This window comes from Monodelphis domestica, chromosome 1 (assembly GCF_027887165.1).
Source record: "Monodelphis domestica isolate mMonDom1 chromosome 1, mMonDom1.pri, whole genome shotgun sequence".
Lineage (NCBI taxonomy): Eukaryota > Metazoa > Chordata > Mammalia > Didelphimorphia > Didelphidae > Monodelphis > Monodelphis domestica.
In genome coordinates, this window is record NC_077227.1 from 173,575,761 (window position 1) to 173,593,365 (window position 17,605).

General features: G+C 38.5%; 1 non-coding gene across 1 annotated transcript; it reads right to left on the reverse strand.

Annotated features, from left to right (window-relative positions):
* Positions 1-15,429: 15,429 nt before the first annotated feature.
* TRNAP-AGG (transfer RNA proline (anticodon AGG)) lies at positions 15,430-15,501 on the reverse strand. The gene has a single exon. It is a non-coding gene; the product is annotated as a tRNA-Pro (tRNA).
* Positions 15,502-17,605: the final 2,104 nt, after the last annotated feature.

Below are 17,605 nucleotides of genomic sequence, written 5' to 3' on the forward strand. Positions count from 1 at the left end.
GAATTTGAACTAAAAAAAACCCCTTATGATATGATAAAAATGATACGACAACTGATTTGATTTAGGAGTCAGGTAGGAAAATTACAAGTGGTAAATTTAGGAAGTGGGTAGTATACTTAACAAAAATAAAGGAATTTTAAGAAGGGGTGATTTTCAAAGAATGTTTATTCCAAACCACAAATAAAAGGAATCTTAAGGGGGAAGATTATCAGCTCCATTTTGGTTTTGAAGCATCTACTGAAAATAGGCATCATATATACATATACATACACATATATGTTAAATGTTTATTTCCATACATAATGCCTATTTCCATATATATGTATATGCAATGCACATACACACACATATAGAGTCTATTTCCAATTGAAACCAAAATGGAACTAATCATCTAACCAAATTATTGGCATAGAAATTATACTTGATCCCATTTGAAAAGATTAATTCATCAAAGGAAAGAATAGAGACAGAGAAGATAAAAGACCAAGGGGAAAGTTATGTTAATGATAGATGGATGATGTCATGACAAAAGAAACTAAGAATATATATTTAGACAGGTAGGAAGAAGAATAGAAGGGGGTGAAAATCAATGGCACAGAAACCAAGGGAAGAAAAATGATCTATATATATGGTATGGTTAGCAATATCAAAAATAACATAAAGTTGAGGAGAATGAAGACTGAGAAAAAGAAATCAGATTTGTCCGTGAAAAGATCACTGCTGACTTTATAGAAGATAGTTTAAGTCAATGCTAATAGAAACTAGATTGCAAAGGAATGAGAAATGATTAAATATTGAGAAAGTTGGTCACATATAGACATATTCATTCTAAGATTTGGCAGCAAAATAAAGAAAATAAAAAAGACCATAGTCTAATGGGATGGTAAGATTAAGTGAAATTTTTTGGGAAATATTGCATGGTTGTAGACTGCAAGGATTCAACAGAATAATAGAGATGGAAGGGGTATGTGTGTGTGTATATGAGAGGGATAGGGAGACATACAGAAAAAGAAAGAGGGAGATAGAGACAGAGAAAGGATAAATAATAGATGTACCTGAAATATATGCCACTATGTGCAGAGGTTAAATATGGATAGATGATATGTGTATGGGCATATATGTGTCTATATGCCCCCATATAAGTAGATATATATTTATTATGTAATAAAATACTGTATTAATTTATTTTCATAATTTAAAAAGAAGGTATTTTTATATTATATATATATGTATATATATATATATATATATATGAGTAATGTTGACAGTGGAAGAAAGTTAAGGGCATAAGAAACTTTGTTCTTGTATAATAATACCTAGGAAGTTAAAGACCCATTGAGGGATGGAAAAAAAATCATTTCCATTTACTTCAGACCTGCATTGTCAAAGAATACCTAATCAATATCACGGAATATTGGCAATATTCAGATTTTCTAGTTCTCAAAGACATCAGCTACAGAATTTTCTTACTTTGAGGTCTTTGAGTATTTTAACTAGTTGAGGGGAAAAGGAAGGAGGGTATTGGAGAGAGAGAATCCAACTGATCCCCATGGTTGCCACAGTGTATTTTCACAGAGACAGAAATATCCTCTTCTGAATCTTGGTTGGATTCTGAAAAACTTTCCACCTGTGCAGATGAACAAAGGTACCAAATTTTTTTTCACAACTTGACTTTCTGATTACTCTCCACTTGAGCTCATTTCCAGACTCCAAAGCAATGGTGTAAAACTCAAATAGAAATAATCCCTGATTGATACATAAAAATCCCTATAACCTGTATAATAGCTTAGCTTTAAAATGTAGTTATCTATGTTTTATTGTACTTTTGTTTATTTTGTTAAATAATTCCCAATTACATTTTAATCTGGTTTAGTAGCTGGGGAAGGTTGTGATTCAACACTTCTACCCTGAAATAGTTAAACTAAAATTTCTCCCTTCAAAGCTTTTTTTTTTTTCATTTGCTCTGAGGAGTAACAGCATGCTGCATGTTTGTTTAAACTGATAGCAAATGTTCTTTGGACTGTCAATCCTCCTGACCCATTATCTAGCCCTTGGTTTTCCTCTGCCTTGACAAACAGCAGCTGGGACTTGGGGCTAGAGAATCTGGGGAACACTGAGAGCAAATTCCAGCATCTCAGTACATCCTTTGAAAACCTGGGCTCTAGAACAAGTTCGTGAAAGAGTAAATTACCAACCAGGACCAAATAAGAGGGCAACAAAGGAGTTTTGCAATGACAAACACTCATCTGGAGAACTAAGGGGTATTCTCTCACCTGCCCCAATGCTCTCCTTGCTGTGCCTCAGCTAGGGAATATTAAAAGTTACAGGAATAGTACAGTTCTCCAACCTTTAATTCTAACCTTGTGAGTGTCAACCCGTCTCATATGTGTTTCTTGAAGACAACATATGGTAGGGTTTTGGGTTCTAATCCAATCTACTATTTGTCTACGTTTTATGGGTGAGTTCATCCCATTCACGTTCAAAGTTATGATTGTTATTTGTGGATTCGCTGGCATTTTGATATCTTCCCCTAGTTCTGACCTTTCTTCTTTAGCTTTCTCCTTTTGAACCAGTGATTTACTTTAGGTCAGTCCCCCTAGTCCCCCTCCCTTGAGATGCTTCCCTTTCTAGCCCCTCCCTTTTTATGCTCCCTTCCCCTCCCCCCTCTCCTTCCCTCCCTTTTTGTACTCCCTCCCCTCTTCCCCTCCTTGATTTTCCTTTCTTTCTTGCCCTAATGGATAAGATAGAATTCAGGATCCCACTGGATCTAGATGTTCTTCCCTCTCAGATTTGATTTCACTGAGAGTAGGGTTTAAGTAATTCCACTTCACGCTCTCTTCCTCTCCTTCTTCATATGAGAGTTCTTCCCCTCCCCTTCCCATGTGTATCTTTATATGGGAAAGATTATTCTATTGAGTCCCCCCCTATTTCTTGAAGTTAATCTTAGTATTATCGCGGTTCCCCCCTCCCTTTTCCTTTCTTTGCCCCAACTTTCCCCAAATCTTCTTAATGCCCTAATCTTTCCCTATGCATGTTTCTTCTAACTACTCTTATGATGATACAATTTATGAGAGTTACACAAAACATTTTCCCCACATATTAATATATATAATTTGATGTAAATGTAGTCCTTATAGAAGAGAGTTTGACTTAAAGAAAAAGATAAGATTTATCTCCTTTTCCCTTTCTTTCATATTTACCTTTTCATGTTTCTCTTGCTTTCTGTGCTTGGATATCGAACTTTCCACAGAGCTCTGGTCTTTTCTTAGCAAATGCTTGGAAATCTTCTATTTTGTTGAATGCCCATACTTTCCCCTGGAAGTATATAGTCAGTTTTGCTGGGTAGTTGATTCTTGGTTGGAGACCCAGCTCTCTTGCCTTTTTAAATATCGTGTTCCATGCTTTGCGGTCTCTTAGTGTGTTAGCCGCTAAGTCGTGTGTGATCCTTATGGGAGCCCCCTTATATCTGAAGCTCTTCTTCTTGGCTTCTTGTAGGATTTTCTCCTTTACTTGGAAGCTCTTGAATTTGGCAATTACATTCCTAGGGGTTGTCTTTTGGGGATTTAGTATAGAAGGTGTTCTATGAATCCTTTCTATTTCTATTTTGCCCCCTTGCTCCAGAACGTGAGGGCAATTTTCTTTTATAATCTCCTGTAGAATAGTATCAAATTTATTGTTTACCTCTGGTTTTTCTGGGAGACCGATAATTCGTAGATTTTCTCGTCTCCCTCTGTTTTCCAGATCTGTGACCTTCTCAGTGAGATATTTTATGTTTTCTTCTAATTCATTAATTTTTTGGGTTTGCTTTATTGATTCTTGCTGTTTTATCATCTCGCTTTCTTTGAGGTACTTAATTCTGGTCGTTAGGGACTGGTTTTGCTTTTCAGCCTTGTCTGCCCTTCTATTGGATGCTTCAAGTTCTTTTTCCAATTGAACATTCTTATCTGTCAGACAGCTGATCTCTTTCTCCCATTTTTCTTTCCAGGTTTCCATCTTTTGGATAAGTTCCAGTTTGAGATCTTCCAGAGCTTGTTGATAGTTTCCATTTTGGGAGGCGTGTTCTGAATTTTTTTGGATTTTCTCCTCATTCTCCTCTTTTCCTTGGGTACTTCCACCATAAAAGTTTTCAATAGTCACTTTTTTCCCTTTCTTCCTGGAGGCTTGATTTTGGGCCATGTGAGCCATCCCTTTGGTGGTTTTATTCCCCTTTCCTTTTTGGTCTGGGATCTGGGTTATATGGGTGGTTTTTCTGTGAATTTAGGTTGCTTCAGACTAGTTCTTCCCAGCCTCCGAGGTTTCTTAGAGTGCTGGGTCCCTGATCACAGCCACACTGCCCAGGTGTTCAGCTCCGCCCAGATAATCAACGCATGGTCCGCCCCTGTTGTTTAGCTCCGCGGAGATGTTCAGCACAGCCGCCCCAAGTACAGCTCCGCTGAAGCGCTGGATTCTCCAGTGAAACTGCCCTGAGACATTTTTTCCTGGCAGTCCCCAGATCCCAAGGACCCTGGAGTGCCCCCCCCCCCAGACAGAGACGTTCCCCACTCACTCGCTGTCCCGGTGAGCACTCAGGTAGCTCACTCTGGTTTAGTGGGGGAGGTGGGGTGGGGGAAGGGCGGCTCAGTTCACTTTTCTGTGCAAGCTTTTCCTTCTTATTTTAGTGTGGAAATGTTCAAGCCCCACGTACCTTTGCCTCTGTGGGGTACTGGGGAGTCCTTCTGTTCCTCCAAAGGTGATTTTATGCTCCTTTGATGTAGTCTATTTCGTTCGGTGCCAGGGAGAGGAAGCGTGTGGCGTCTAGATTGCAGCCATGATTACCCGGAAGTCCAGGAATAGTACAGTTCTCTGGAGAATGAATGATCCATAAGATGAGTAATGTTTCTTCACTTTTTTTGGGCTCAGACATAATTCCTTTCTGTGTCTTTTATTATGTAAATAAAATGTAGTTCCATGTTTTAAAAACAAACAAACAAACAAAATTGAGTGGTAGTAAAGGGCTGTCTGCCTCTGGGAGAGAGCCAAATGCAAAAGTTCTCTAGATCCAAATGGATGAAAATAATGAACTGTCTAAAAAGAAGCTCCCCTAAACGTGTAACTAAGCCCTTTGATCTAGAGAGGAACATCTTACTCAAGGTAATGCAGTACTCAAAGTGGCAAATATACTCTGACTCAATCTCCCTGAGCCAGGTGGTTGCTCTATCTGCCCCTCTGAGTTCTAGGGATACCCTGATGGTTGGAGGTGTCTCTTCTCCACTTCCAACAACTCCATCCACCAATTGTATTGCCCTCACTTCTGATATCAGTAAACACCCCAATTCCATTTATCTACTTTAAACAAATTAACTTTTACAAAGGGAAATTCACTTTGAAGTTACATAAAGAACAAATGGCATAAATATGTCCCCTCCATCACCTTAAAGGGATACTTTCCCTTGTACCACCTAAGTCTTTGAGGATAGGGGGTTCAGACTTATCAGATTTTCTACATTACATTAGTCCCACCAAGTTTATGTTCAGATGGGCAAAACTGCTGGATGAGTCCTTGTCATGGCTTCTATCAGGCTGGGCATCAACTGTGACTCCTGAATATCATTCCTTGGTCCTTAAAGCATTAATGATGAAATGGCTGCAAAGCCAAATCTCTTGGATGACAGTTTTTCTGACTTTTGAAAACTCACATGTTTAGAGCTCCAGATTAATGCCCTTTATGTAAAATGGAAAAGAATAAACTGTGAGAAAAAGGACTAAGGTCCATTTTCATAAGGCCACATGTCAACCTGAGTGAAGAGGACCCAATGCCTTTCTGTCAGGACCACCTAGTTAGGGGTCCCCAGGGGTAAGAATGCAGAAGGACTCAGGAGGGCTGATGGCAAGCAAGTGACAAGTTTATTGGTCACAGCAAGTGTTATATAGGGCAATGATACACAAATTAAAGGATTTGGTTATCTTTTTACATGGACAATGGTTAGTAATGATTTACAATCTTAGTACAATGACTTTGTTTACCTCACCGAAGCTTAGACAGGGTTTTCTATAGGATAATAAATCACAGGTAAATATGTAACCATCCAGCCCAGATTCTCAGGGAAATATTTGCTTCAGTGGGTTTGTCAAGAACAGCCAGTTATTACCAAGTACAACAGAGGAAGGGTTGGAAAGGAAGGGTTTGGGCAGCCTCTGCTGAGGAGTGATTCTGGCCAGACCATGACTTTAATTTTACTAGGGTCCACTCTCACTACTGGGGGCTACATCTTTCCCCTTACAGCTTTGCCTTTCAGTGTCAGTGAAAGAGTCTTACCAAAAGCAGAGCAGCCAAAAGAAAAGACTGAAGGTCTGGTCTACAGTTCCGAAGCCTATTGAAAAGGCTTTTTTCCTAACCATGTGGTTAGTAGATTGCCAGTTGCAGACTGTCAATGCATACTCAACTATCTTTGAGGCACTTCTCCGACATATTATAACAACTTTCCTGAAAGTAGGTTCCCAAGTTTCCCACATAATGGAAAGACATTGTCAGAGGTACTCTATGGAAATGAGCATTTCTCTTATCTCAAGATGATAGAAGAAAACTTTATTAAAAGGAGAAAACAAAACATAGATCCTAGAATGAACAATGATTTCTCCAAAGCAGCCAGAGTCCCTTACATATGAAGCTTAATCTGGTAGAGATCCCCAGCCCCCAACCCCAGATTCTATTTTGGCCTGATTTTTACTTAGAGTCAGAGAGTGAAAGGATTTTTTCTTTAAGGCACCCTTAATATAGTCTCACCCCAACTGTCTCAGCTTGTACCAGACACCTAATCAAGGCAGTAGATGTGATTCCCCCACTCCACACAAGCTTTACTTATTCTTTCTTCCATGGCTTGATTCATACCATTCTTCTCACCTGAAATATTCGTCTCTTCTCTCTCCACTTAAACCCTCTTCATTGTTCATGATTCAGCTTTGTGTCATCTCCTCTATGAAATCTTCCCTGATTACTTCAGTCTTCATTGGCTTCCTTTTTCTTGGAAATCCTATTAGTGTATATAAAATTCTCATCTACTTATGATATTGTATGCTTTAATGTCACGGCTCTTGCAAATTGCAAAAACAAACTAACAAGAAAACCAACCCAGTTTAATTTCAAGATTGCTCCCTTCATGATGCCAACCTTGATTCCTATCCTCTAGATACTTTAATTAGCACTTTGCTTTATACCCCTCTAATGTACTTATGATGGAACATTGTGTAATATTTTTTTCTTAATTCTCTAATAGATTGTAAACTCTATGAGAAAAAAATTGCAAAAATAAATAGATATCCCATGCACATAATGATGTAGAGTTTGCATTTGGGTGTTATTATTGTCCAATGGCAATGTATTATTTTAGGGCTGTATGAAGGAAATCATTGAGTGGATTGGGTCATGAGGACAGAACGGCAGTTGGAAAAAGGCAGCAATAGATTCAAGAGACCACTAGACAGGGGACAGGATGGATGTTCCCTGGACTGCCTCCATGGGTGGCCCAGGCAAAATAGAAAGCCACAGTTGACTCCAGAGGAGTGATGCATGAGAGTTAGTAGGTGTAGAAAAATTTTGATAAACTGAGGCAAGAGCAGATTTCACTCTCTTCTCTTTTGTGTTTGTTGCTGGCTGAACTTCCCTGTGAGTATGGCTAAGGGGCCCTAATGGTGGCCACAAAATAGAAAGTAACCTATATATTTCTCTCCTATTTTTCTATCTTTTCCCCCTTCTACTTCTGATTTAATAAAATTACTAATTTAAGACCAGTCTCATAATTTCCCCTCTTACAGGGTTCTTTTTCCTTTGCTAGGGTCTTTCTGTTAGGGTCTCATTATTTTCTAGTTTTCCAAGTGGTAATCACATTTTCTCTATCTAAGAATATAATCTGAAAAATTCCCAAAATAGAGGAGGGAAAGATGATTTTTATTCACTAGAGATTAACTAATAAATCCAATTTATGATCTTCCTCCTGTGTCATCTCATCTTTCCTCCTTAGAGTTCTAAATTAAGATTAAGATCTCATAGACTTTCTTTCCTCCTAGTTATTTGCCTATCATCCTTCTCCTCTAAACTGCCATCATAGTCAAGCCTTCCCCTTCTTCATCTTCCTAAACTTATATAAATATCCTTAACATGGAGTGACTCAGTCTTATCAAATGGAAATCATTCCTCCAAAGTCTCATGAGTTTCCTTCCTGTAGGCTCCTCTCCAGGAGAAGGGGAACAGTAAAAGTATCTTTAGAGAGTTGCATGGCCAACAGAGAAAAGTTCAACCATCAACCTAGAAGTAGCCATTCAATTAAGGAGGTAACCCACCTCTAGTCCTTTTCACAAAACTCCCTTTAAGACCTGAAAGTAAGGAGATACAGAATCATCATAAGAGGAGAGTTTTTCCTTCTCTGATGATTGGAATGGCCCTCATAGAGTCATCTACTTGCTGAATTCCTTCACATCGCCTCTCTGCCTATATACTTATTGTCACGGGCAAAGTCCACCCTTGCCCGAGACTCCAGGGTATCCTGACTGATGGCGAACTATCAGTCAACAAAAATAACAAACATTGAGGAATCCTCCAATTCCCTACTTGAAATAATTCCCTACCAGATAGTGAGAACTCTACTTGAATGTGAAAACTCCTTGCTATGGGAGTATCCCTACTCCACCCCTACTTAAGACTGCTTTAGGGCAGAAAACTCCTTGCTAAACAATGAAAGTACTTGAAAACCATACTTATAAAGGAAAGGAGTTCTTTGAGCCATGCCTGTTTTTGGAATTGATACAATGGGATGCTAGGTGCCTATAAAGGTGGGGCAACTTGTAAACTACTTAGATCTAAAAGGTGAAAACTTACTCAGAGGTTTTCTCTTAATGAAATTAGTCGACACAGCAACATTTTTTTCTGACTTACTAAAGAGATTAATCTACTCAGCTGTGAATTCAAAATGGACTGTCTTTTGGAAAACATCTACAGTGATTGGTAGATGGAAGAACTTAGGGGAGGTGACATAGGAGATTTTGCCCTTAAAAATAAGAGCTCAGAGAAGAGCTGGAGGTCAATTCTGAAACATTCAGATTGAGGAGGACTCATTCTGAAACATTCAGATTGAGGAAGGACTGATTCTGAAACATTCAGATGGAGGAGGGAGCTTGTGAAAGCAGCTGAGATGATGCTGGCCTGGTATCACTAGAATCCTTGCTTAGGCAGACCTTGTAGTGAGTGTTAAAAGACTGACTGACTGATCTCTCTCTAAGACTCAGGTCTAGGCCATGTTGGCTTAAGGCCCTTCATACTTATTTCCTTTTTCTCTCTTTCTCTCTTTTCTTTAATTCCACATTTGTATTAATTAAAATCTCTATAAAACCCAGTTGACTTGGGTGTTTGAATAATTGGGAATATTTCCTTGGCGACCACCTTATATTTGATTTAAAAACCAAGACACTGTAGTGAAACATATTTTCTGGGGTCAAATTTACTCACCCTCTCTTATATCTATCACAATTTATATCTTTATATCTTCCACCATTTTAACTCACTACAGTTTACGACCTCAACCATTTAAAATCTAACACGGAAGACAGCTTAATCATAACAGCCATGGGATTGCTTTGCATCTGACAGCTGCTCCACTTTCCTGATGTCTGATCTTTATTTTTATACCCATTCTCTTGGCATGCATATACACAAAATCAAAGAGAGATAATTGGAAAAGTGATACATCAACTTTTAACAAATCACTTGATTAATATTCTTTATTCTTGTATTGTGATTACAGACAGAATAAAGGTTGCACACAAGATAAATGATTTTTGTCACAGGTGGATTAATTTTCTCATTACCCTGTGAGAAGTTTTGAGCTTACAAACAATCAAGGAAAATTATGTATTCCTTTTAATAAAATGGAATAATTAATCAGCAGTTCTTAGAAGACAATTCAACAATCATATCATGGAGGCTGAGGGGTCTGGGAACACAATTCAAATTTAGATTGGTGGCTTCTAGGGAGTTACTGATTTGTGTGATCGAGTCACTGAGGCATACTGAAGCTTGATGTACTTATACTTATTGCCTGGGCCTCTATGATTGATTTATGTATTGACTTTATGAGAATAGGCTTCTGTATGTGGGAAAGTTTTTGGCTTGGCCTGTAGCTGCGGTTTTGCTGGGAATTATGTACCTAAGTAAAAGTTAACCCATGATAGTCTTTTTGGGATTGGGTTTAAGGTTCTGGTCTTTTGGTGATGTTTTGGAGAATTAGGGTTCAGGTGTTTTGCTCTTGCATTATTTCTTTTGAGACTAGGGGGAATACTAATCATGTCAATTCATAGGTAAGGGGCATTGATGAAAGAAGTCATGTAAAAGGGGGTTGGGTAGGCAATCACATCTCGCCAAAGACCACTCTGTGGTCTCCCCAGCTACCACCTGTGACTCTGTCAAGGCGTCGTGATCGGATGGCTCCCAGCCACTTATCACTACATCAAGTTTAAAATCCACTTCCTAAACTTCTCTGTACCAGAATACCTGCCAAAATCTTCATCTTCTCTCCTCCTTCTTATACCTCCTCCAAGCAAAAATAACAATCTTGAAGTCAGTCCTTTGGTCCTTCAGCTCTATCGAGGTAAGTTTTAGCCTTGTCTTGCTGGAAATCTGGCCTTAACACCACTTCCTGGCCATTTTCTCTTCCTGTTGTCTCTCTGTGGGTCCTTCCTTTTACATGCTATCTTTTCTCATTAAAAGGTAAGTGTCATGAGGACAGAAACTGTCTTATTTGCTTATATTTGTATCCCTGGTGCTAAGTACAATGCCTGGCACTTAGCAAATATTTAATAAGCATATTATCTATCTTTTCCTGATTTTCAAGTCATCTAGAATACAATTCTATCCTGCTGGTCCAAATATATATACATCTCTATCTGTCCTCTACATAAACAGAAGCATGAAAACTGAAAACCAACTGGTGATTTGAGTACTTTGAGAGAAAAAAAAAGCAGTAACTGAGAAGAAGAAGAGGACTCTGGAAATTTTACTGACATTTATTTACAGAGTACGTGGGAAGAGAGGTGGGGGGAATAGCACCCACAGGTTGGAGAGCAAGATTCTTAGATATTAACGACTTGTGTGACCTTGAAGAAGTCAGTTAACTTATTGAGTCTCAGTTTTCTTATCTGTAAAATGAATAAGTTGGATCGAATGGCTTCTGAGGTCCCTTTGAGTTCTTCAACTATGGGCCTATGAGCTGATTACAGGCCAATTTAAAGATTGCTTCCTTCATGACACCAGCCTTGATTCCAACCTCTAGACATTTTAATTAGCACTTTCTTTTATACTCCTTTGATGTACTTATGATAGAACATTGTGTAATAATTTTTTTCAATCCTCTACTAGATCATAAACTCTAAGAGAATAGAGATTATGATGTACTTAAGCTTAGCATCTCTTGCAATGCCTAAGGGTACAGAACTCTGCATACAGTAGGTATTTAGAAAATATTTGTTTTGAAAAATTCCCAACTACTTCACAACTTGCCCATTTGGAAGAATAAAGAGAATCTAAGTTCTCTGGGCATCATATACCCCCACACAATATTTCAGCAATTCCCAAGTGTAACACTATGTTCTCATCTTTAAATGAGATAATATCAGTAAGGTGCTTTGCACAGTGCCTAGCACATATTTGGTACTTAAATGTTTGTTCCCTCTCCCACCTTATTCATTTGTTGCAAAGAGTTCCCCTTGCTGCCTTGCACTCACCCTCACCATTCAGATAGGTCAGATTCTCTCAGCCAACTCCTACAATTTAATGATCTTTAATGCCATAAAATATTGGACTTAACACAGATTAAATTAGTACCAGTTAGTAAACTGTCCTTCAAATCTTATTATACTTTTTTTCTTCCTTGTTATCTCCAATGGATGGGTTATCTTCCTGATCTTTCCCAAACATTGACTACAATGATAAACTGGCAGGTCCCAGTTTGTATAGGGCCCAAGGATACTTCAAGAAGATCTCTGCCAAGGCCTGTTTTTTTCTTTTCTTTTTTTTTTAATTGAAAAAATTTATTTAATCAATTTAGAATATTTTTCCATAGTTATATGATTCATGTTCTTTCCCTCTCCTCCCCCCACCCCCTTCCCATATCTGACATACAATTTCACTGGGTTTTAGATGTGTCCTTGATCAAAACCTCTTTCCATATTGTTAATATTTCTACTATGGTGATCATTTAGAGTCTATATCCCCAATCATATCCCCATAGACTCATGTGATCAAGCAATTGTTTTTCTTCTGTGTTTCTATTCCCACAGTTCTTTCGCTGGTTGGATAGCATCCCTTCTCATAAGTCCCTCAGAATGGTCCTGGATCATTGCATTACTGCTAGTAGAGAAGTCCATTACATTCGATTGTACCACAGAGTATGTCTCTGTGTACAATGTTCTCCTGGTTCTGCTCCTCTCACTCTGCATCACTTCCTGGAGGTTGTTCCAGTCCCCATGGAATTCCTCCACTTTATTATTCCTTTTAGCACAATAGTATTCCATCACCAACATATACCACAATTTGTTCAGCCATTTGCCAATTGAAGGGCATCCCTTTGTTTTCCTTTTTTTTTTTGCCATTACAAAGAGTGCAGCTATAAATATTTTTCTACAAGTCTTTTTCCCCATGATCTCTTTGGGGTATAAACCCAGCAGTGCTATGGCTGGATCAAAGGACAGACAGTCTTTTAGTGCCCTTTAGGCATAGTTCCAAATTGCTGGAATGGTTGGATCAATTCACAACTCCACCAGCAATGCATTAATGTCCCAATGTTGCCACATCCCCTACAGCATTCCTTACTTTCCTTTGCTGTCATGTAGCTAATCTGCTAGGTGTGATGTGATACCTCAGAGTTGTTTTGATTTGCATTTCTCTGATTATAGGAGATTTAGAACATTTTTTCATGTATTGATAGTTTTGATTTCTTTATCTGAAAATTGCCTATTCATGTCCCTTGCTAGTTTATCAATTGAGAATGGCTTGATTTTTTTTGTACAATTGCTTTAGCTCATTATATATTTGAGTAATTAGACCTCTGTCCGAGTTTTTTTGTTATAAAGATCCCAGGCCTGTTTTTTCAAGGGACAATCAATGATATTCAGAGAGAGACAGAAAGAATTAAAGATAAAGAGAACTAGAAAGCTGAAAGGGAAAATGTTATATTGTATCCTTCCTTTGTTTTCTGTAGAACAGAAAGTCTTTGACGTTGAGCTCAGTTGTAACTCTTTTATAAAGAAACATTGTGGCTGAGAAGAAGAGGGAACTTAGCATATTTCTAAGACTTAGAAACAATTTATCTTCCTTAGGGAAAGAAAGCCAAATTCTATTTAAAAATCTTCCAAATATCTCCCCTCTAATCAGAGTTCCAGAAGAGGCTCAGTCTTTTAACATCCCCCCCCCCAACTCTCCAACTACCCTCTTGGGCATTAGGGGAACAGAGATCTTGTCAAACAAATTATGTTAGGCCAACTTTTTAGAATACTGAGGGAACATGATTATTGTTTGTGCATTTCTTAGTTCTGCAATGTGTCAGTTGTGAAAGGAACAGAACTTTGGTATCTTGAGGGTCTGTGCCATGTGTGGCATCCAACATTGTGAAGAATTTATTTTTAAATGTTAAAAAATGTACACATAAAAATATTTAAAAGGTCCTTCATTGCTGTCCCCACTTCATTTCCCTTTGCAGCTAATATCACTTTTGATTTTAATCCCTCCCCTCCCCCCAGTCTTTTCTTTGACCGACAGGGCCTGACTTGAGCTCAGAGATCCTATTACAACACTGACTCCTACTGTGTCTGTTTTTCTATGTGTTTACCCCTCCACTTCATCACTCACTGAGTGAATGCCCATTTCTGGGTTACACCAAAACTCAGCAAGCAAGTACCGTTGTGAAGGTGAAAAACTCCCATCATTCCCTGTGAGATGTAGATTCCTTCATCCTCAGAGATGGGCCCATAGCTCAAAGCTAACTTCTATATCAGGACATCTGAAGAGAAGTTTTTTTTGTTTTTGTTTTTTTAAAGTAATCAATGAAGTTTGCTTGTGATATTTTGTGGGAACTTTTAATCATCTCTTCAAAGACAAGGTCCTATCGCATTCTCAGTTTAGTGTTCCAAAGAGAACAGCTGCTGGCTTCTTGGACAATAGGGACCAATAGAAAATGCAGAAAATTCTTGCCTCCTATCCTGTGTGTGTGTGTGTATGTGTGTAAGTATGTGGTACTCACTCATATATGCTGCCCCTAAGCCACTACCACATATAGAAATAGACTTCTTCCTAAAATCATAGATTGCAAAGTTAAAATTTTGTTAGTCTAAGAAGGAGCTCAATTTCCCCAAGAGAGATAGCAAATAAATATACAGTGTTTCCTTAGCTTTCTTCATAGTATCTTATACAGGATGGAGGAATATGAAAAGTTATAAGGAACCACAAATACTTGTCTGTCCTTTCATACTTCCCTAAACAGCCTTTATGAATGGTTTCATCTTGACAATAGTAGTTACCAGCACAAGGATAAAGGACTTGGAAGGCAAAGAAATTTTGTCATGTCTGTAGAAAATGACTTTATATAAAAAATATTGAATAAGGGGGATGCTATGTGGCTCAGTGGATTGAAATCAGGGGTCGAGATAGGAGGTCCTAGGTTCATATTTGACCTCTGATACTTCTTAGCTGTGTGGCCTGGGCAAATCAATTAACCCTCCGTGTCTAGCCCTTATCTCTCTTTCTGTTTTGGAACAAATATACAGTATTGATTCTAAGATAGAAGATATCGGTTTAAAAAAATGTATTGTATAGAGTATACACAGTACAAGCTATTAAAAAACTCAAATTGCACTAAGACTTTTGGGACACCATTTACCTTCTATCATTTGTGTACTTGTGCTGGCAGCAAAGTTTGGAACCTAAAATAGATCAAACCTATAATATAAAAAAAATAGACAAACGTGAAAACAAGTTGTATATTTCTGCCCCAAAGAATGTAAACTCTTAGAGGATAGGGACAGATTTATTTTTGCTTTCTGGGTCTCCAGAACCCATCATAATGGCTTGAATATGCTAGGTGTTTTATGTATGCAAACTAAAGTTTAGTGAATTAGAGCATTTTGCTTCTTGGGCCATATATATTAAATATTGTAGAATATGAGTTTTCCTTGTCTTTTTTTTTTGTTCGTAGCACTTAATTAAAAAAAAAATCTGAGTACATGTAGATGTTACAGTACATCAATAGTTTGAGATTCAAAGACACAACACAACACAACACAACACAACACAACAGCTTGGGAAAGAAGTTTTTCTTTTTTCCTTGTAATATGGGAAGTTAGAAATACTTGAGAGCTTTCTGTCTAGGATTACTGATACCTAATACTGTATATAGGGGTTGTGCAAAAACAGGGCTCGTCCGGGATTTGAACCCGGGACCTCTCGCACCCTAAGCGAGAATCATACCCCTAGACCAACGAGCCATGGGGACGGGTCTTCAGGATATATTGAGTTCAGACAAAAGTTTCCAGCCACGTCAAACTTTTCTGACTTAACATTTTGTAAGAGTTGGGGATCGGGAGCCACCTACCGGACAAAATTAATCTCTACGATTTCACTCCACACAACCAAGCATTCAGAAATTTTTTGCGTTCATAAACTTTCCTATTCTTTCCGCCCTCTGCCACCTTTCTCCTCCTCGCCCCCTCCTCTCCCCGGTGCTCATTTTTATAGTTTCGGGGAGGAATAAAAATGTAGATGGAACGGTTTTGGAATAATCCCTCAAACAGAGATCTTGTCAAACAAATTATGCTAGGCCAACCTATGAGAACAGTGGGGGAACGCGATTATTGTCAGTGTATCTCTTAGTTCTGCAACGTACCAGCCATGAAAAGAGCAGACCTTTGGCATCTTGAGGGTCTGGACTACACGCACCATCCAATATTATGGAGAGTTTATTTTGGGGAGAAAAGATCTTTGATGAGAAAGGCGATATTGGGAAAAGAGAGGGAAGGGTACGCAAGCGTTTCTGGAAGTTTTCCTTTCCATCTGAAGGCCAGAAGAATGGAGGACTAAGATATTCAGGACCTTTCAAAGTTTGAGGTCCTCTGCTTCACTAAGGGAAAGAGTCTCCAGACTTCTGTGCTGCCAAATGCCTTGTTTTTAGTCTGTTCCCTTTTTATTTTCAATTGGGTTGGAGTTAGAATACATCCCAGACCAATGGGGAGAGATTTCCTTCTCACACACTTTCTTCTCTCCCACCTCCCTACCAGCTTCCCTGGGCACTGTCCTTGCTCTTTTTCTAACAGGACATTCTGAATTCTGTCAACCCTCCAACATGAACTCTTTCAGTTGGTCCCAGTTGTCTCTATATGAAAGCTACTGTGTAGTTGTGAGTGTGAAACAAAACGAAATAGAAGCCTAGTCAGAGAGGTAAGTATATGTGCAAAGAATTAGACTATGGAACTCTAGATGGTACTGTGGCTGAGGGATTAAAGGCACTTGATCAAAGCATCCAAAATGCTTGAGAGTTTGACCTCAAATCCCATCTTGTTAGGTTTTAGAGTCATTACTATTTAAGCCTACTTGGGGTTTAGCAATTATTAGAACCAACTCTCAAAGGTCTATTCTTACTGTGGTTTGCAATTCTCACTGTATTCTTACAGGCTGTTTTAGAGGAGCTGAAACAATGGCGTATATCGCCATACTGAAAGTAGAGACTTTTCAAGCTTCTCAGAAAAGATGTCAAATTCTCTGTAAGTAAATCAGAAAACTTTAATCACCCATTAAACTATCCACTAAGATTTACAGCTAGGTGGCACAGGCTAGACCAGGGCCTGGAGTAGGGAAAATTTGATTTTGAATATAACCTCAGACCCTGGGCAAAAAACACTTTAACCCTGTTTGCCTATTTTCCCATCTATAAAATAAGCTGAAGAAGGAAATAACAAACCACTCCAATATCTTAAAACCTAAAATGGAGTCCTGTAGAATTGGACACGATGGAACAATAATGAAGATTTATAGAGACTACTTTCATACAGACAAAATCTCAACTCTTTGGGCATATCTGGGCCCAAGAGTTATGAGTCTGTAACCCTCACAGTCATCTTAAGTTTTTATCTAGACACCAGTGTAACTGGTGTAACCGGCAGGCTTATGGAAAGGGACTGGGAGTCCTGGCAGTGGAGAGTATTTAGATCCCCAGCAATATAGAACTATGGGTATCATGACAACTAGTTGCTTAGAACTGTTTCAGGTTTGGAGTTGAGGAATTATGAGCTATAGCATTGTCAGAGTGAGTGCAGAGAGCCCTGGAAAATCCAAATTCATGGACTTTGTAGTTGGATTGTTTGTGTTGTTTAGGGAGCACATCTTAAATTAGATCACACTAGGATTGAAATAAGAAAGACAGAAACTGCAAAGCCATTTTGGAGCAGAGTGATCCATGCTTGTAGCTAATTTGATTCCTTCTCCTTTCATCTTCATTATTCCCAACCTGAGAAAAAGATTTGGAACTTCATAGAACATAGGTATAAAATAATTTGCTCCATCCTCCCTACCCCCAACTTATTCTCTTTTCCTCTC